The following is a 21,790-nucleotide window of genomic DNA, read 5'->3' on the forward strand; positions in this document are numbered from 1 at the left end:
TATTAGGAAGACATAGAACACATCATCACGAGGCTTTTATTCTCAGAGAGATACCTGATTCAGGAAGCTCAGTGCGATGACTTAGGATTTTTCAGACATGTTTATATGGTATTTACATGAATATTTTCAACAAATGAGGGATAATTAGTCATACCAATAATTACATTATTCTGTCGATATTTTGGGAAGTAGTTTTCTTTATAATATATTTTATGAATATCTGTAACATTAACACAATTGATGTTATTTTATATTTATATATATATATATGTGTGTATAAATATATATATATATTTTTCCCCCTGAATGGATATTTGTGACTATTTAGATTAAGTGATAATCCTTGGAAATTTTGTTATTGACCATTATCATTACTGTTGGAGTACCAGCTGTGAATTTTTTAGGTTTGAAGTCATGTTAGTTCTACTTTAATTTCAATTTAATTCTGTTTTGCATAACATGCATCACTGCTTAATGCAAGTGGACGTGTGTGACCGCAGAAACCCGTAGAGCTCTTTAGGAGCTCCTTGGGACCATGAGGCATTGGAAACATTTTGAAACATTACACTTTTGCTCTCCCGGGGAAAGATTCATTAGGCATTTGGGGGAAGAATTTCTTTACTGGGATTGTTCAGCTGGAGATGGCTTAATGAAATGGTTCAGGCATTTGCCAGCATCAGTAAATGTACTCCTGTGCTCAGAGAAAACATGGGGGAAAACACCCAAACTATGGATACATAAAGAGCTTTATGCTTCTGAAGATTACAAATAAATGTCTTCTTGGGTAGGAATAGATGAGTTGACAGTACTCTTTGAAGACATCTCCACATTTAATGATACCTTATTGTCTGTTTTCATGGATATGCAGATTGTAAAGAAATCTGTTTTATTTTAACTGATATGTTAAACTTTCCACCACATATATTTATTATAGTATCAAACTCTCCTTTGAGAAAATGAGGTTGATGATCTATGTTGAATCATTCAGTCAGTCAGCCTAAAGGGGTTAAGAGGTGGGAGCAGGTGTTATCATATTCTCTTAGAAATTACCCAAGAATTAGGAAGCACAGTTGCTCCAGGAGAACTCTGGAACAATCTGTCTAGAAGGAAGCACAAGCTGAGTACAGATAGGTAATTTGAAAAAAGAAAAAGACACAAAGCCGAATTCAAGAGAAATGTTTGAGATATTTAGTTTCTTACTAATAATGGTGCATTAATATTTTCATCTGGACTAGACTGTCTGCTTTAAATAAAATGAATAAGATACCCACAGGAGAAAGGCTGAAAAAGTCCTTACAGAGGAATATAAGTTCTTCTATTTTTTTTAAAATTTTTTATTTTTTATAAACATGTTTTTATCCCCAGGGGTACAGGTCTGTGAATCACCAGGTTTACACACTTCACAGCACTCACCAAAGCACATACCCTCCCCAATGTCCATAATCCCACCCCCTTCTCCCAAACCCCCTCCCCCCAGCAACCCTCAGTTTGTTTTGTGAGATTAAGAGTCATTTATGGTTTGTCTCCCTCCCAATCCCATCTTGTTTCATTGATTCTTCTCCTACCCACTTAAGCCCCCATAAGTTCTTCTGTTTTATCTTATATTTATGTCAAACTCAAAACAAAAAATCCCTTAGGCAACCTCCCCCCCTGCCGAAAGAACTTGCTTTCTCTTTATCAGTTGCAATTGTGTTGATTATATTTGAAAGAGAAACAACCAATTCAGTCTCATTGTTATAAACTATTATTTATTTTTTGGGATATGAAAACTGTAAGTGTGGAGTAATATATCTCTGGGTTTCTTAAAATCTCTACCAATGCCTCTCTTGCCTAAACTGCTGGGTCTGGTACATGAACCAATAAAAATATATCACTGATTTTCCTGGAGACAGACTCAAGTGCTTGAAGATAGAGAGGGACAGACTTAATATATGCCCCAAACTTTGAATTATTCTTTTTTAAATGGGTTTCACTATGTCTCTTAATGGAAGCATCAACTTTCAAAACTATGTAGGCTGGAATGATGTTCTAAAACTGTTGGTGACATTTAATAACATCCTGAATTTTGGTTAAAAAAAGTCAGCTGTAGAGATACAGGACAAGAGGAGGGAACTGTATATGCTACCAAAATCAAAACTTCAGAGGTATTTCAGTTAATTGGGAGTCTTTGCTGGGAGTTTGGATTGATTCTATAGTGTTCAGTATTTAACAAGGTATTAAAAAGTATTAAATACTGGCCAATTTAGGATGTTATATTCAATGTCCGTGCCCCTCTTAAATTTCAACTATGTCTGGAAGGTGTTAGCAACCAGGCAACAGCTGGAGGAATTGGAGATATTTAACAGGAAAAGAGAAATACAGGTTTCATTTGAGAGCTATAGCCAGATAATTGAGGAACTCATGTGGAACAGGAATTAGCCTTCTTTGTAGCTCAGAAAAAATCATTCTCAAGGGCATTCTGGGTCTGCATTCTATGTACCAAGGGCAGATTTGGGTTCAGCATCAGTAGAGCACTTAGAAATGTTCAAAATGGAATGGCCTTCACTGTAAGGTAGAGAGCTGCTTGTCTCTGGAAGAAAGCAAGCAAAGTTTTGCCTGGATAATCATTTTCTGTATTTTATTATTTAATAGATATTTGAAAGGTAAAGGGTGATGGGGATTGAGGAGTTCAGAGGCAAAACAGGAGTAGATTCTTGGGTGATTCCACATTTTAGACAGGCCTTTGAGTGTTTTGAGTCTCTCGGTTCAATTCTAAAATCATTTCATTGGTATCTATCAATGAAAGTCCTCATTCTCATTGTTATATTATAATAGACAACTCTTACAGAGTCTAGACAAGCTCAAGATGTCAGAGCCCCTGGCTGACTGGGGCCCTTTTTATGACTTTGGGAAGTGCTCAAGCAGTGTGTTCAGGTGATCTAGTGTTTTTATAAAAATTTCAAAATTAACCCTAACTCTAACTGAGTAAGACTGCTATATCATTTCTTCTTAACTTTCCCTCTGTCATACTTCAAAACTGTCTCAGGCATAACTGGGATCATGGTAAGGGGAAATTGAGCTGGAAAAATAATTGTCATATTTTTAATATTTGTAGTTTACTGATTTTTCTTTCTACATAAATATTTGCTTTCATATATACTTTTTATTTGCAATTTTGTGTTCTTTTACAGAGGGAACCCTTCCAACTGTATAATCTTCAGATCTTCCAGTTCCTAGATCTGTTTCTCTTTACCCCTTTTATATGTGGTGTAATTCTAAGTGCCACAAATAGAAAGGTGCATATGCTGTTGTCCTTTATATCAAATTACGCTCAAATTAGGTAGTAGAGGAATTTGATGATTTTATTACGGGTTCAACTATCTATTTGAAGGAATAAAATATGCTTCTCTACAGCCATACATGCATAGACATTTTTATTATTGAATAAGAAATAATTTAAACAAAGACCAACAGTGACCATAATCCCTCCAATCTAAGAAAAATTACATTATTGTATTGCAATCTAATATATGAATATATTATACCTATGGCAAAGGCAGAAGGTTATGTCATGGTGTGCATCTCATTGCTTAGGAAACTAAGGTATGTATGAAGATACCAAGACATTTTTTATACTTTAGAGATAAAATCACTTTGACATCAATCAAGTGAGGGCAGCTGACAAATTCTAAGGGTCTCCAAGAAAGAAGTTTTCCTCTATCTTAATTGATAATAATAGGTTACCAAACATTATGCTTTCAAGCAACCTGGAGCTTCTTTGGTATCTTTTTACAAATATCTCAGTGCTCTACATTTTTTTTTTATTATTACTATTTTTTTCTTTTTCTTTTCTTTCTTTCTTTCTTTCTTTCTTTCTTTCTTTCTTTCTTTTTTTTTTTTTTGCCAAAGTTCAATTTTATTCTTGTTTCTATCTTCTGTTCTGATATCTGCAGCTTTTGGGGGTCCTTCTTTTCAAAAAAGTTCTATGAGTTCAAAGATGACATAGTCAGATGTGCTGTGACTGAATTCCCATTTAAGTAGCATCATTTCTTCTATCAAGGGAAGCTCATATTTCCTGAAGGGTATGGAAGCTCTTCCAAGCACTTGGCTAGCTAGCAGGTGATCTTTCCATATCTTCTACCAAGCCTATTGGCTCAATGGGAAATAGTGCCATCCAACTTGACTAAACTGTGGTTTAGTGGTATAAAAAAAAAAAATCAGGGGTGCCTGGGTAGCTCAGGGTGTTAAGCCTCTGTCTTCGGCTCAGGTCGTGATCTCAGGGTCCTGGGATCGAGCCCCACATAGGGCTCTCTGTTTGGCAGGGAGCCTGCTTCCTCCTCTCTCTCTCTGCCTGCTGGTGATCTCTCTCTCTGTCAAATAAACAAATAAATACATAAATAAATCTTTTAAAAAAAATCAGATCAAATTTCATTCTCTTTGTGTGTCCCCATTGTGGAGATTGGTTTAATAGAGAGATTGAAAATGCAAATTTTCTGTTATAACATTATTAATAATTCCAGAATGAACTCTGTATGTAAGCACATAGACTTATTTCAAACTCTCAGATGGGATTTCATTATTTTCTAGAATGTACTATTCTTTTCTCATTTCTGTTTAAAAATCTATTTTATTATGCTTATGACTATTTCTAAATAGTCTATGTCTTCTGATTTTAGTGTTTAATTACAATATACCCTAAATTGGTAAATATTTAAGTGATTTCTCTTGAGCTTAAAAAACAAGAAAGAAAAAAAAAACAGACCTTAAATATTGTCATGGTATAGATGTTCTAATAGATAAGTGGATAGACTTAGTTCCTGGCATGCTTGCTTTAGGTGTTACATATGGAGTTAAACTTAACAGGAGGGAGAATGCAAAAGCATTTTTAACCTTCATTCAGTATATCCTTGGGAGTCAGTGATATGAAGTTATGATAAATATAAGTGTGTCTTACATATTACTTCTGGAGAAGGGAAGAAAACTTTTGAGAGTCCTCCTATGTGATAGGCATAACACATAGTGCTTGTTGGGCATTTTGTACACGTTCAATTTAACTGTTTACATTATTTTTCTGCCTTATTCTATTTTATATAGGACAAGTAAAATTAACCACATTTTAGAGACATTGCTTAGGTTTAGGGTGACTGTAATCGACAAATCCAGTGCTTGAACCAGGTTGGGGGGACTCTTTTCATAACCCCATTTTAACAGTGAAAAGGATTTTACTGCAAAATGGAAAGATCCAATGAATGCAACATAACAAAACTTCTGGAGGTGATTTATAGATCTGTCATCTTGATTATAGTGATGGTTTCCATAGTTTTGTATGTCAAAACTCATCAAATTACATACATTAAATATGTGTCATTTTTTGTATGTTGACTTTACATCAGTAGAGCTGTTCTAAAAATATGTGCACAGACATATCCAGGAGACATTCTGTTATAAAATCAGGAAAAAAAAAGCAAAAGTGGTTTAGAGAAAGATGTGACTGTGTAGGTGAAAATGCCTATTACTAGATCTGGCACATAACCACCTGGTAGAGATTAGTCCGTTTCGGAGCATGGTTCCTGGCCACTCCTGGCTTACTGTCTAAGGAAACCAGAAGCAACTCTGTATATAACACAGAATGAACTATTAGGAGAGGCATGCCCTACAGCTTTAAACAAAGAGCTATGCGGATTAATCTGGGTCTTTTGTTTACTTCTTTGAGAAAGTATTTTTTTTAAAGATTTTATTTATTTATTTGACAGACAGGGATCCCAAGTAGGCAGAGAGAGAGGAAGGGAAGCAGGCTCCCTGCTGAGCAGAGAGCCCAAAGCGGGGCTCCATCCCAGGACTCTGGGATCATGACCTGAGCCAAAGGCAGAGGCTTTAACCCACTGAGCCACCCAGGTGCCCCAAGAAAGTATGTTTTTGAAAACTTCAGACAATTTTAGGTAATATAAAATCCCTTCAGGAACTTTTAGGCATCAGATAGAAAAACTTATTGAAAGCCTTTTATGTACCCTTTCAAGAACGTATTCAATCTAAGTGTGATTATTTTTTTTTTAATTAATTTATTTATTTGAGAAAGAGAGACAGAGGTGGGAGGGGCAGAAGGACAGGGAGAGAGACTCTCAGGCAGACTCAGTGCTCAGCACAGAGCCTGTTGCGGGGCTCGATCTTGTGACCCCGAGATCACGACCTGAACTGAAACCCAGAGTGAGACACTGAACCAACTGTGCTACCCAGATGCCCCTGATGGTTCTTTTAACATGAAAATTTCAATTTACTGATCATGAATCTGAAGTCTGTATTAAACATAAAACTTCTAGTCACTGGGGGCGCCTGGGTGGCTCAGTGGGTTAAAGCCTCTACCTTCGGCTCAGGTCATGATCCCAGGGTCCTGTGATCCAACCCCACATCGGGCTCTCTCTGCTCAGCAGGGAGTCTGCTTCCTCCTCTCTCCGTTTCTCTGCCTAATTGTGATCTCTGTCTGTCAAATAAAAAAAGATCTTCAAAAAAAAAAGGTCTGTTTAAAAAAAAAAAAGACTTCTAGTCAATCATTGATATCCATAAAAACCTGTTTTCTCAAAGCTTGTGAGATTTAGCTTAGAGTTGGCATAGTCTCACAAACTTAACACATTACTGTTTTTTATAAAAAGTTAGTAAGGTACATCCATAAAACTTACTGGGAAAAAGAAGCTTATTTAATGGGAGATGTGTGAAGGTCTCAGTTCAGAGCAATCTCTCCTGTCTCCAACAGATTTTATTTCCAACAGGATGAGTAATGTTGTAACATTTAGTAGTTGCTAGTCGGTAGGGGGAAGAGGAATGCTGTAGCCAACCCGCAGTGACGGGACCCCAAAGGTGGCCTCTGACCTACTTTCACTTCTTTCAGTGGTGTGCCATCTGTCTGGGGCCTCTGCCCTGTTGCAGTTAGTCTGAGCAATTTCCAATCCGTTGTGTTCTCTTACAGTTTCAGCTTTATCCCCCTTCCGGCTTATTCAAGTGTTTAAATTTCAAATTAGTAGCTTGTCTTTATCATTCACGTTTGGATTGGGGAAACATATTACAGCCGTTGGACATGTTTACCATATTAAAAATAACAACAAAGAAAAAATTGATAGAGAAAAAAATAACACACTAAGGGTTATGTTGAAGTCACAGGCAATCCTGGTAAATTATCTCAATTCTGTATTCTTAAGCTACATTTCTAAAATGCCCTTACCCCAGTCTTGAGAACATTGAGGTGTGTGTGTGTGTGTGTGTGTGTGTGTCTGTCTGCGCGCGCATGCGTGCGTGTGAAACATATGAAGTGTTGGGACAGGATCAATGGATGAGAGTAAATCCTACCCAGGAGTTCTTTCTCTCCTTATGCATTTTGTTAGGTTTTCAGGACTCTCACAGGTCTCATCATAGTCTGTGTGGATAGATGAAAACTCATACAGTAAGGACCAAGAAAACAGTAACAACAGAACATAGCATTTTATGAACATATATACATATACATATTTAATACTGAATAATCCATGCTTTACGTGATTATATAGTCTTTTTAAATGAAGGCGTTTGTATAAGAAGCCAAGAATTATAATTTACCATCTTGTGATTTGAATTGCTTTTCCAGGAATTAAGGGTTCTCTGTTCTTTCCGTGGTGTCTGATTAAATGACACACATCAGATTTTCATCATGGCCATAGCTGCGACCAAAACGCTGATGTGTTTCCTTATGGCTTTTTCTGTACAAGCAAAGTGAAATGAAAAATTGAGACTATTGTGTGTATTATTCAGTTTTCCAAGTAATTTCTTGTTTTTCTAGAAGAAGTGTTTCTTATTCCAGTTAAGATAAAACAAAACAAAAAGGATATTAATGGTTAATGTGTGCTGTGATCATGTGAAACTGGGGACTGGAATTTACCATTGATGTTTTTTGCATTTTAACTCCTGTTCGCTTCTTTTCAAGGGTCAGGTGATGGGGTTTGCCCAACAGTAAGCCAATAAAGGTACTGGTAGATGTTCCATATAGTAGATAATCCATTTCAGAATAGGCAATCAGAATGCCCTTTGTAATTATGTAAAAAGATGACGGGGATTTGGAATTTCATTTATAAGTTTGAAATCTGGAATTGGTTGATTTTATTTGCAAACGATTATGAGGTTGAACAGCACACTCTACTTGATCCTGTGTGGTGAATTCTCATATGATCAGCGTAGATAATGGAATATTTCCTTTCCTACTTAAAATGCATTTTCAAAAGGTTTGTAAATATTTGTTTCTTAGGGATCCATTTATCTTCTTCCTCTGTTCCAAAAGAACTATTATAGGGTTACAGAAAAAGATGATAAATGAGCCCAAGGAGTCTGGGTTTAAATTGTGCCACTCTAAGGTTGTACTATTATTTAGTAGACATGCAAAATCTTTGAGCCCATTAATGTTAACTGATTAAGTACTGGATTTTTTTTTTTTTTAATGCCAGAATTTTGAAATGAGAATAAGTCAGTCATGGAGCTATTCTGGCTTTTATTTATCTGTAGGTAGATCCATATAAAAATTCAATATAACCAGAAAGAAAAATAGCTGGAAGACATTCCTTTTCAAAGGAATGACCTGGACTTCAGCTGCTCAATTCCCATTCATTTCTGAAGGCCTGAGTAATACGGTCTGTAATTGTATACAAACCTTGTAACAAAGAATGTGACAACAAAACCCATCTGCTCTTAGTTATCCTGGTACACAATACAAAGTAAAACCTGGAATGAACCATTAGGTATTTTGATTAATTAAACTTAACTGATGGTTATCCAGAAATTCTGTTTTATTACAACCTTTACTGAAATTCTCAGTGGAGTTTATGCCCCATGTAAAGTGAACATAATGAAACTTATGGTAATTTAAGACCTTCTAGAAGCTCTGCCTCATCATTCTAAATGGTGAAGCTCATTACATATATTGCATAACTCCAGAGATGGAGATATAGAAGATGTAGAAGTCCATATGGTGTGTACTGACCCCAGTGTTTTATAAAAACAATAGAAACCAAAAATACCTATCACAATACATTGGTTTTTCCATTTTCTATATTTTATATTTATATATACAGTCATAGATATAATTATATTGTGCTTATAAGAAGTATTTTCCATATTTTTACATGGTCTTAATGATTTGCATTTTGCATTTCTGCTCTGTAGCCTCTCAGCTGATTTATCTAAACCTTCTATTTTAAGGCATTTGGCTAGTATCCAGGTTTTATAACTGTTACTGCAATGACTAGATTAATGCATATAGTCATTTGCTTCTAGGTTTTTCTTGGAGAATAGATTTCAATCAGTAAGATTGGTGGATTAGAGGCTGTCTGCATTGTAGGAAGTTAGGGTGCAGAAGGAAAGGATAAAGAAAACAATTGCAGCTTTGGCATTAGACTTCTAGAGTTCCTGTGTTCTTGGAAATTCTAGAATTCTTTGATTCTGGAATATTAGTGTTCAGTTTTTCAACAGGGATCAAACAATCCAACAGTTTGGTTTCATTGAACAATAATTACAAAGGCTGAAGGCAGGCAGCCCTTCCGGGAGTCTGTTAAAGCAGTTCAGGTGTGTAATAGTGATTTCCTCGGTTGAGGGTGTATGTTGAAAATGAACAGAAACATGGCAGTCTACTCCTCATTGACCATTTATTCTGAACACTCTTGTACAAAAAAGAGATAGAAGGTTCCACTCTAAAGTTCATGAAATACTTGAGCAATGAAAATATTCGGAGAGGAATAATCAGATAAATAGACTAGTATAGATTTTAGATAGGAAAGCTTTGTATTGATTGAACCTTGAACTGAAAGTTAAAGGAAATGGAAGGCTTTTGGTAGCAAGAAGAAAAGGATGGCTTTCTCAAGGTAGGGAGGAACAAAGAAAAATTAAACAAATTCTAATTTCTTCTAGGCACTGAAAAAATGAATGGGTTTTTACCTTAATATATATTTTAGCATACTATTTATTTATTGGGGACTTTTGGAGGATACAGAATTGAACTACTATTTCCCTGGTATAAGAATCACTGTATTTTATTTTATTTCAAATTTTTTATTTCAAATTTACATCAAATTTAACTGGCATCAGTTTTGTATTTAAAGATCTGACTCAGACTCCTTTCATTGGAATCTGGGTTACCCTGAAATTGTGTTCACTCTCTTTATGTATTTAATGATTAAGTGTGGCTCCCAATAATATTGCTGATTAAAAGTATAAATAAGTGAAATCTGGAGTATTTACTGGGAGAGAAATATTTATTTATTCCTCAAACCAAATATTTGTCTCCTTTAAAATTTATATTCAGAATTCTCCGTGTGAAAAGATAGGTCACCATTTCCCCCTTTGGATAAAATGATTCAATTTTATATAAAAGCAAAACTGTATAGTATTTAATTAATGGAGAAATTAGTTATCCAAAATGATTGCCATTTCTTTAGAATCCAGCATCCTTAGCATTCCTCTGAAAGCCTACTAGAAATGCAGATTCCTAAATTCTACTCTAGGTTTACTGGTCCATAACCTTGAGGGAGGGGCCCAGGAATCTGGGTTTTAAAAAGCCCTTCAGGTGGTCCTTATGCATGCTTCAAGTGAAAAAGTCTGCTAAATTAGATTTTGTTTTGTTTTTGTGTTTGTTTTTGTTTTTAAGGCTAGACTTAATTATAGCCAACTGGTGCTTAATTCTTATAAATTTTATGCATCTCAAGTTTGGGACCAAATATTGGGTGCACAATGGATAGTGTTGTGCTTATTTTGTACATCGCTAGATGTTTTTGATGTTGTTTCATAAAATGACATTTTAATTTTGTGACCATAGTGGAAGCTTAGTTTAACACACCTAACTAAAATACGCTTGCTTCTTATATTGCTTTAAATTGTGTATTTTAATTTAATTTCATAGTTTGAATTCATGTACTTTACAGTGTGTATTTTCTACACCTCAATTATAATTTATATAATTATTAGGACATAGGTTTTTTTAAAACCCCTTCAGTGAATTCTGTTAAAGATAATTAGTGGGATTTACGATATTGGCAATACATGAGCCCACATCATTTCAACACTAAGGAAGAACATGACTTTAATTTGTAAACAAGTTCAGGCATTACTCTTTTTTTTTTTTTCTTTGTCTACCAGTTCTTTTGAAGTGACTTTAAAAAACATCCGAAGTTTTCATTTCACTGTCTTTCTTTTCTCTTTCTTTTCCCTTTCATTTTCTAGATATATTGGTGTGCTTGAGCAGATGAGAGTACAGGTCAGAATTTGCTTTGTTGTTCTCTTTTCTTAGACAGTCACCACAAATACTGGTATGAAAACGAGCTCAGATTGTGCTTAAGACTTAGTCCTGCACTGTTATGGGGCACCTGGGTGGCTCAGTGGGTTAGGCTTCTGCCTTTGGTTCAGTTCATGGTCTCAGGGTTGTGAGATCGAGCCCCGGGGGTGGGCTGTCTGCTCCCCAGGGAGCCTGCTTCCCCCCTCTCCCTCTGCCTACTTGGATCTCTCTGTGTCAAAAAATAAATAAAATCTTAAAAAAAAAAAAAAAAAGACTTGTCCTGTACTGTTAGAGAATGCTTTTTTGCTTATTGAAAAAAAATCTTGGACTGTTAACATTTAGACTTAACTATCTCTCTGCCTGCCTACAGACCTATCTACTACCTACCTACATCCCTACTTACTTATCTCTACCAGTAGGTTAGAGTTAAGGGCAATTCATGCAGATTATTTTGCTGTGGAGAAAATCATTTGTGTATCATAATATAAAAGTAAATTACATGTATTGCATACTGTTTGAGCTAAATATACAGCTTGGGAACATAATTTACTACCTGGGGATATGAAGTAGGCATTCATTGGGTTCATGGTTTGAACCATGTTACTAGCTAAGGAAACATGTAAGTCTTCAAACTTAAAATGATGAAAAATCATTTATCTTCCTAACTTTGGCCTTTCACAAGCTGTGTTTTTGGAGTATCAGACTTCTTCCCTAACTCTTCGGAAGGGACTCCTCTCACAGTGTGCATAATGATGGTACGGAAATCCATCGGGGCTCCCTGTTCAGGAGGCACGGTAGTAGAGAGGTCCTTCCTGACCACCCCATAGAGGACATGACTCCTCCCTTTGTCAGTGGTTGTCACCCTTCGCTGCTTTATTTTTCTTTGAAATTAGTACTCCATACAGGTGAGGACTTCTGTTTGTTGAGTTGTTCTAAGCAATCTATACCCAGAATCCTGAGCGGATCCCCGACACCAGAAATTTTCTGGGATTCATTTTCTTTCTTCCTCTTCTGGAGTAGAGGGTTCCTTACAGCTGGAATTCTGTCGATTTTGTTATGTCTCTAGTGCTGAGTATGGTGCTAAGCAGTAGTAACCAATCAAAGGAATCAGGGGAAGGATACTTACGGAAGTGGGCAGAAGTAGAAACGTAGTGTTAGTGGGCTAATGTGTTTGTGTTCCTCCTTTGCATCTTACCCGTCTTCATATTAAAGTCTTACATTAAGAATTCCTAGGTTATCAATGAAACAAGATGGAATTGGGAGGGAGACAAACCATAAGTGACTCTTAATCTCACAAACCAAACTGAGGGTTGCTGGGGGGAGGGAGGTTGGGAGAAGGGGGTGGGATTATGGACATTGGGGAGGGTATGTGCTTTGGTGAGTGCTGTGAAGTGTGTGAACCTGGTAATTCACAGACCTGTACCCCTGGGGATAAAAATATATGTTTATAAAAAATTAAAAATTAAAAAAAAAAAGAATTCCTAGGTTAGCTGTCTTCATATTGCCCTTTATGTGTTTCTTTAAAAATTTTTTTTCTTAAATTGAAGTTTTTACCAAGGACTAAATTTTTAAAACTGTTCATTTTTCAGTTTCTAGTATGAATTTCACTTGAATTTTTAATGTCTTTTAAAGCATCAATAAAGTGTGACTTAATTATACAGGTATCCTACAGATCTGGGCTGTGACAGTAGTCTAATGAGTATAATCACCCACTTCCTGGCCCATTGTTGTCCAGATGTAGCTGTACTTTCAGCAAACAAATCTAAAAAAGTAAACCTCAGGGGAGGGCTCTCATGATAGGCTGGTTCGAGATGCGGCAAACCACTTACCATGCTAACTTTTTTACACGAAGAAATGTGATTAAGATATGTTAAATGGAAATCTATACAAAACCAGTGAAATTGTTAAAATATTCAAATATGCCATACTGTAACAAGAAAACACTGCAATGCACTGAAATCAGCAGTAGAACAGCTGTGTTTTAAAGGACAGTACTTTGAATGTCACTTGACAATTTGCTTTCAATTAGAAGTAATTTACAGGAAGATGCCCACAAGCTAATCTTTACAGGATAATTAAGTTCCATTTTCTTTACTTTTAATTAAAAAGCAGAAAAGATTTAGCTGATCCATAAAAAATGTTCTGTTTAAACATTCATCAGACTTCACACTCTTTTTTTGTTATTTGTTGTAGCAGATGTTATCAAAAGTGCAGTCTGCTCTGTTTTAAATCCTGAGCATTTGGAAAGTGAAACAGGAGTTGCAGTAGGCATGTACTGGTGAGGTATGATCATTTAGCATCTGTATGTTCTAAGAGGATAGAACAGATACTACTGTTCCATTCCTTAATTATGTTCCGTCTGATGCATTTAATTGTACTACAAAACCACATACATTAAAATGAGAAGCCATGCAGCTGTCAATTTTGAACATTATACGTAGTAGGATGATACCTAAAAAACCCCTTTTACTGCAGATGTCTTAACGTGTCTCTCGATTCAGATGAACACATTTTTTATTGTAATTTTAATAATATAAAATTTGACACTGACTATTTTAACTTGAGTTTTTACTCATTGAAAAGCAGGGAGATTTCATTCAAAAGCCATTTAAAACTTTACTCACTGGTTTTTAACGTGGTTTTTTAGCATCACTGCTGTTTTTATTTGGCAAAATAAAATATATTGCCAAAGACGTTTGGAGCTTTGATTTTAAAACTTACTATTGAACATACTATTTTTTTTTTTTAAGGTGATGAGAGCTGACTAGATCATGAATTGTCATAATAATTCTCACCTTGGACTATGCTAAGGAATTGTATGAAAAACTCTTCAGGCAAGGATTCTTTAGTCCAATATTATAGTGGGTTTTTTTTTAAACTTTTCTATTTTTGGGTAATTAATCTGTTCATGTTGATAATAGCTTTATTTTTTAGACTTTAAAAGATTTCCCTAATTTGAAAAAAAAGTTGAGTCACAATAGAGCAGTCTACATAAAATTTTTATAGTAATCATTCCATTCACTATGCCTTTTGTCAAACAAGCTTGATTTTCAGTCTTCTGATCGGTGAGTACCTAAAATTTAAAGATCCTATTGGAGTTACCTATTTTTGTTTACTTTTATTTTCTTATTTCCCTCTGTTTGAGGGATAACTACAAATGACAAGACAGGTTGTTCACATGCCCGCTCATTTATTTGCTTTTGCAATTTACATTTGTATATGTAGGGAATATGCCCAAAGGCACTTTGACCAATATAGTTTAGGAGACTGCAAAATAAAGAAATGCAATTTATTTCAGCATATATTATAAATTTCAGGTAGGAGCTTAATTATAATAATCACAATGCATTCATATAAATGGAGTATGTGTTTGAACATGTAAATGTCATCAGGTTTTGTAATGAACTGGTGAAAATATATGCTTCTTTTATTGAAAGGATAACACTGGAAGAAAAGATTAAGCATGCCCTGTCTTCCTCCTTCCCTCTTCTCTCTTTGGTAATCAACACCTGGTTTGATTACATCTTTTTGAACTCTGAAAGCTATACTATAAACTCTTTACATAGAAGTTTTTATGAAAGGGAATTGTGGCAAACAGTAGTTAAACTTTCCACTTTCAGGAGAATCCCACCTTTTTTTTCTTTTTCTTTCTTTCTTTCTTTTTTTTTTTTTTTTTGTCATCCTGTAATTCAGACTTCCTTTAGTAAACGATCAGCAGTTTTCTTATTGTTCAGGAGAGTGCAGTGATTTCCCTTTGGTGCTTGATTTTCAAGTTTCTGACTGCTTTCGGAAGGATGGAACTGATTCTTATGTATTTGTGGTGCTTGGAGGAGTTATTAACCGGGCTTAGTTTAGGTACCTGTACCCCGTCCGCTGTACCTAATGCATGGCTAGTACATGATTGGTTCTCATTAGATATTCATTTAATAGCTGGTAGACAAGGAAGTTTAGACAGAGCTCAATTTGATGCAGTACGCACATTTTGTGAATTCTCCTTTCCTTTCCTTTCTATTCTTTTCCTTTTATTTCTTCCTCCCTCTCTCCCTCCCTCCGTTCCTTCCTTCCTGTAAGATCAAAAGGATCTGTGATCTAAGTAGCCACAAGCAATTGTGTTCCTTTCCATCTCCTTCAGGGCTGTACTTGTAAAGCTAGGATTTGTGAATACTGACCTTCTCACAAACTATACATATAAAACAATTAGATTTTTTTTATAAATACAGAAATAATCAGAAATAATGTCCTACTTCAAGAGATCAAAAAAAGATAGATTTTTTTTTCTTGCCTATATTTAATTTATTGGTTTGGGGGTTTTTTTGCTTTTGTAGTTCTTGTGGCTCACCCCTTCCCCACACCCCATGTTTGAGTACTATAATGTTTCTAGCTTTTATTTCTATATCTAAATACATTTTTATTTCTTGCCTGTATTTTCTAAAAATTAATCTTGAATTGGCATCTGTTTTTCCTCTTTATTCCTTCACCCTGCTTGTAATCCTTCCTCCCTCGAGTCTATCCGGTTGACGTTCCAGAAACAACTGACATCTTGTCATCATGGTTTAAAATCTGCTATGGCTCCCTATTACCTACTTCATTAAGTCCAGATTCTTCTGGAATCTGGTTTGGACTTGGTTTTAGGACTTCCCATTACTTTTCCTTTTTCAAGTTATTTCTTATACTTTCTAGGCCATAAGGAAACTTTGTCTTCCTATACTCCATCCCACAATGTCCATTCACTTCCAGTCCCTGCTCCTGACCTTTGCTCGTGTAATTCCCTGCCTTTCCCTCTTCATCATCTAAATCTTCCACATTGAAAAGGTCCGGTGGAAGTCTCACTTGTTCCAAGAAGCTTCCCATTATTCTTCTTATCCTCAGTCTTTACTGTTCTATATTTCTTTTGCAAAAATGGTGTCAGACATTTTGGCAATTTTTTAAAAAAAGATTTTATTTATTTATTTGACAGACAAAGATCACAATTAGGCAGAGGGGCAGGCAGAGAGAGAGGAGGAAGCAGACTCCCTGCTGAGCAGAGAGCCCAATGCAGGGCTCAATCCCAGGACACCAGGATCATGATCTGAGTTGAAGGCAGAGGCTTTAACCTACTGAGCTACTCAGGCACCCCTTGGCATTTTTTATATTTTATATTTTATATATATTTTTATATTTTATATTTTAAATTTTTCCTAATAGATTAGCTTTGTCTCCCTATGATGAACGTGTGTTTTAATAACAGAAGAAAAGTGTCCTTATGCCCCTTTTGCTTTTTCATAAACCCTAAATCTCATAGCATGGTGGTAAGCAGGTGATAGGCATTTATATCGTGTCTCGTTTGACTTTTAAAAAGCAGACTGTATATTAGAACTTCCTAAGTAGCTGCATACATGTTTTGGGGAAAGTATGGAATAATATTTTCTCATACATTTAGAATAAGCTCCCCCCCATCACCAAAGACTTGGGGAATATGTTTCATGTTTGTTTCTAGAGCGATTTTCTGCCACTTGGGAAAAAAATATTCTTTTAAAAGATAATTACCATTCGCTTGAAGAGATAAATCATCAGTTTTTTCGGACTATCATTTTAGTTCTCAATAACTCATTTTGGAGCTAAGATGTGAGTGAAAGGAAGGACGTGTAAGTCATCTGTCTCTTTACCCATGGAGCGGCGGTGCCACCATGCCTCTGCCTGTTACTGGGTTCATCAGAGCCTTTGCGTATTTGTAATTACCCTTCCATAAATAGTTCGCAACTTGACCACAGCATTTTACCGCTCCGTTAGAATGAGGCCCAAGGTCCAAGTTAAAAGCAAAATCCTCAATGAATTTAACAAAATTAAGCAAAGAGCTTTAGGTTATAAGAGCAGAGTTAATGGATTCAGCTGTTCTTTACTTTCACTTTAACCAACAAATTTTGCATTCATTTTCCAGATGTGAGCCTCATTCAATTAAAATGGAGTCAAAGTATTTTGTGAAACTCTTACATCACCCCTGGAGATAATTGGAGATAATCTAGTGTGTCACAACACTAGAGCTAGCAAATCAGCATTCGGGGTGGGAGGGGGGTTGGTTTCTTAACTATATGGCTGAAGTATTTCAAGATTAATTTTTAATGCATATTGGCAAACTGTTGCTCGGGTTGTTCATGTGACTCCGCTGTAGCCAGAGCTAGATTATGGTGGGGAATCCTGGAATTCAGAGGCAGCCAATCCCAGAGCGAGGGACAGAATATAGTGGTGTTCCTCGCAGTGTGGTTGGTTCAAGGACCAAAACCAATCAACAACACCTGGAAGCCGCTTAGCAAAACAAATCTGTGGGCTCTACCCCAGACCTCCTAACCCGGAAGCTCTGGCTGGAGCTCAGGAATATACAGAGTAACACCCTCCTCTCCAGGTAAACCTTATATTATGCTAACGTCTAAGAGCTTCTGTCTGAGGAACTGTGGAGTCCAGCTCCTATCATTATCAGATAAACCTATCCTCTGTATTGCAATTGAACAAGCTATCTCTGATGATTTCTGATCTCTCGCCCATTGTCATAAAACGCAGACAAACCGAATCAAGTTTTCTTAAAATATGGGTTATTGCACAATTTTCATTTGTATTTTGAAGTGTATTCTCAACTGATTCATCTGAGCTGATTAAAATGCAAACAAAAGAGCTAGATCGCTATGATAAGCAGTGGAAATTCCACAGCCTCTTCTAAGAGCAAATGTGTGCTTTATTCAGCTTTGAGCCCTTCCCACCCAGCAGAGAACAAAAGCAACTGTAGAGCAACCTTATTCTGGCTGGGTCTTGGCATTTAGGTGCGTTTCATTTCCGCGCATGGCTGTGTTCTGTCTTCATACAGGAAACTCTCCGCAGAATCAGTCAAATCTCAGATTGCTTGAACTACGAACTACTCCATCAGGCTGATGTTTCCCTAATGAACAGAGGATTTCTAATCCCTATACCAAATAATTAACTGTTTTTCCATATCGAGGTGCTAGATAGCGACTTGGAGTTCTGTATTAGTTATAATACAGAACTTGTAAAATGACTCGACCATTTCTTGAGATCTTCAAGTGTTCATAGTTTGCTATGTAAATGTGTTGGCCATATATTGATCTCTGTCAACATCAATAAATAAGATCAGTAATTAGTGTCATTTAAAAATGTAGATTACAGGGGTGCCTTGGTGTCTCAGTGGGTTAAACCTCTGCCTTCAGCTCAGGTCATGATCCCAGAGTCCTGGGATTGAGCCCCACATTGGGCTTTCTGCTCGGCAGGGAGCCTGCTTCCCCTCTCTCTCTGCCTGCCTCTCTGCCTACTTGTGATCTCTGTCTGTCAAATAAATAAATAAATAAAAATCTTAAAAATATGGATTACAGCTGCTCTCTGTCTTCTCTGCACCGGGAGCACCTCTGCTGCCAAAGCCCACCCCCAATCTCCTGAAAAATGTCCACCTGCGCCAAGTTTGTCTCCAACCCGTTGCTGGTGAGGAGAACCTCTAAGCTGTTGAGTTGATCACTGTCTGCAGTGGAGCTAAACCCACTGCAGATGCTGACAGAGGAGAACCTCAGCAGCTTGGCAGCCCCTCGTCCCCTGACCTCACTGATTCCTAACTATGGCTTCTGAACCAGCGTCATTTCACGGGGCATGGACCCAGCAGCCAAGTGCGCTGGGGCTGAGGCTGCCATGGTAGGGGTGGTTGGTTCTTGGGCTGTGTTGGGAGCCTCATCATTGGTTATGGCAGGAACCCCTCTCTGGAGCAATTGCTCTTCCCCTACACCATTCTGGGCTTTGCCCTCTTGGACACCGTGGGGCTCTTGTGCCTGATGGTGACCTTTCTTATCCTCTTTGCCATGGACAGGGAGCCGTGTCCTCCTCCCATAGGTCCTTCTCCTGTGTGTCGTCTGCCCTATGTTCCTTTTCCTATACCTCCCCAGGCAGCCTGGGTTGCCTCAGGGTTTAACAGAGAGAAGACAATTACTATGTTAATAAGAAAAACATATGGCGATTATGTCAACTCTTATAATTATATAAATTGTTTCTGAAAATGAACTTTTTATAATAATGCTTTATAGAAACTGCAAGCTTGGCTATAATCGATTCTGCATATGTGAATGTGTGTGTATAATATCCTGGAAGCCCTGCAGTATGTTGTAGAGTATAGGAGGAGAATTTTTGGCTTTGCCAGTTTAGTGTAGCTTAGAGCTGAGACTCAGTTATAACCTCCAGGGCATCTAGAAGTAAAATCATATTTTACTTTTATTTAGGTAAAGGTAGAATTTACCCTACCAAAATCTTTTCTCTACCTTAGGTTATGTAAAATATTGTGGAGTAGCAATAGTTCTACTGGATCTGGCTTGACTGATCTTTATATTGGTGCTACTAAGTCTGTATTTTACATCTAACTGATTGTATTGAATTTGTGTTATGTCTGATACTGGCTGGGAAGTTATAATGCCCTGGAGGGTTATTACTATTAGTGATACCGAGATGCTGTGATGATAACAAGCTCTTCTTTTCATCTAGAAGGACTCCGTTTTATCATGCTTAGGTTTTTTGTCACATTCTGTTTATTATGTTCATTTATTTTAATTTTACTGATGTCCTTTAAATGCCTGGTTGTATCATATTGCTAGACTCCTGGAGGGTGGAGAAGGCAAACTATGTAACTAAAACAGTTTTTTTGTTTTTTGTTTTTGTTTCTTTTTCCTCAAAACGGCTTTCCTCTATGAGTGAATCAATGTGGGGGAAGACTGAGTATGTCCCAAAGTGAAGGTAGCTCTTTTCGTTAACCCACTTATAATATTGGCATCTTGTGCCATTAAACTTAAATTTGATACATTTTATTGATTGAATCCCAGAATTTTGGCATAGAGTTCCCTGGGCTCAGGATAATGACTCTAGGTCTGGAGTCACAAATAAAAGTTTTGTTTTGTTTGTTTTCTTCTAGTGTAACTGCTGATTTTATTTTCCGACAATATTTCCAAATTGAGCAGCTCTGTTTAGAGCTTTGGAAGGTGCTGAGACACCTCCCATGGGAGAAGGAACTCTTGGTTGATATTTTTTTTGCTTGTATGCTTTGTCAAGGGATTTGTGGAACTACCTTTTACTAAGATACACATTCAAGTGTATCTTCAATCATATTTATATGTTCAAGGACTTTGAAACTCAGGCTTCTTGGATATTACATGTTCACTGAACTATCTCTTAGTATGTATTTATGTCTTTGATAAAATTTTAAGTTGTTATTTAAATTATTCATTTCATCTATGATGCTAGTAGAGTCATATATATGTGTGTTTCTTTGGCTTGACAAATATATAGAAAACATGTTAATTCATCCATTGTGTGTGGCTCTATCACCAAGAGTGCCTTTGAAAAGATCATTTGAAATAGTTGCTCTAAAGTGGAAGGGTGGCTAAATTATTTGATTTTAAAATATTTGTATAACAAGGCTTTTTTGAACTTCGTGTTTTTTTTTTTTTTTCAATGAAGGAAAAACTACATGAAATGAAAACTACATTTTTTGGATGCCGATCATAGGTATTGTGATACATGCTCTAATTCAGGTTATCTCATATTGCCCTTATAGTGATACTCCAGCTTGGGCTCAGAGGAATAAAAAGCATGTCTGAGATACAAACCCAGTTCTAACTCCCTGCGCCACTGTGTTTCTACCCTGACGTGCTTACTCTTGCCATGAGGCCACATGCTAATATTTGGTGGAGGGTGCAGTAATAAAAGACATTTGCAAAGGAGTGGAAAAGCCAGATAGCTTTGGTGAAGACATAGGGACATAGGGAATTCTAAGGAGCTGTGTGGGCCCTCTGCTTTGAGAGTATAGGAAGGAAGAAGATCCATTTTCCAAAATCAATTTTTCCTTTCTCTAATTTTCTCAAAATTAGCTTATATAATTGATAGGTATTTATCAGTGTGTGCTTTACAGCCTATCTTGTCCACTTGCATATTGTGGAAAATTAAGTTAAAATAATCTTTTTTTTTGGGGGGGAAAAAAAGAGAGAAGGGTATGTTGTAGGAAAAATCAGTACCAATTGTATGCTGGTTTTAGCTTGAATCCAGAATTCTGGTACTAAATGAAGATTTTTATTTGTATCCTGTTTATTCAAAAGTTGGGGACACTGAAAATATATTTATTTACTGATATGTATGAACTACCTTTTACTAAGATGATCTTCATGGTATGTGTGGTATGGGAACATTATTCCCCATATGTAAGACTCATTTGAAGCTTTCTTATTCCAGGGTTGAAAAGATGGTTGCTAGATAAAGGCATCCATAAAATGATAATTGAGTGTAGTTATAAAAAATAGCTTTCAATTTTGGTTTCTAAGATACACTTGTAAGGGGCGCCTGGGTGGCTCAGTGGGTAAAGCCTCTGCCTTCGGCTCAGGTCATGATCCCAGGGTCCTGGGATCGAGCCCCGTATTGGGCTCTCTGCTCCATGGAGAGCCTGCTTCCTCCTCTCTCTCTGCCTGTCTCTCTGCCTACTTGTGATCTCTCTCTCTGTCTAATAAATAAATAAAATCTTAAAAAAAA

The 21,790-nt window shown here is 36.6% G+C and overlaps 1 protein-coding gene and 1 pseudogene across 2 annotated transcripts in view; both read left to right on the top strand.

The window, feature by feature from the left end:
* The window catches only part of ZFPM2 (zinc finger protein, FOG family member 2), a 453,888-nt gene that overhangs the window by 22,670 nt on the left and 409,428 nt on the right, over nucleotides 1-21,790 (top strand). The gene's annotated exons all lie outside the window — the stretch shown is intronic.
* LOC106003667 lies at nucleotides 18,593-21,625 on the top strand (annotated as a pseudogene).

Source organism: Mustela putorius, unplaced genomic scaffold, assembly GCF_011764305.1.
Source record: "Mustela putorius furo isolate JIRA1106 unplaced genomic scaffold, ASM1176430v1.1 tig00000228_pilon_pilon_pilon, whole genome shotgun sequence".
Classification (NCBI taxonomy): domain Eukaryota; kingdom Metazoa; phylum Chordata; class Mammalia; order Carnivora; family Mustelidae; genus Mustela; species Mustela putorius.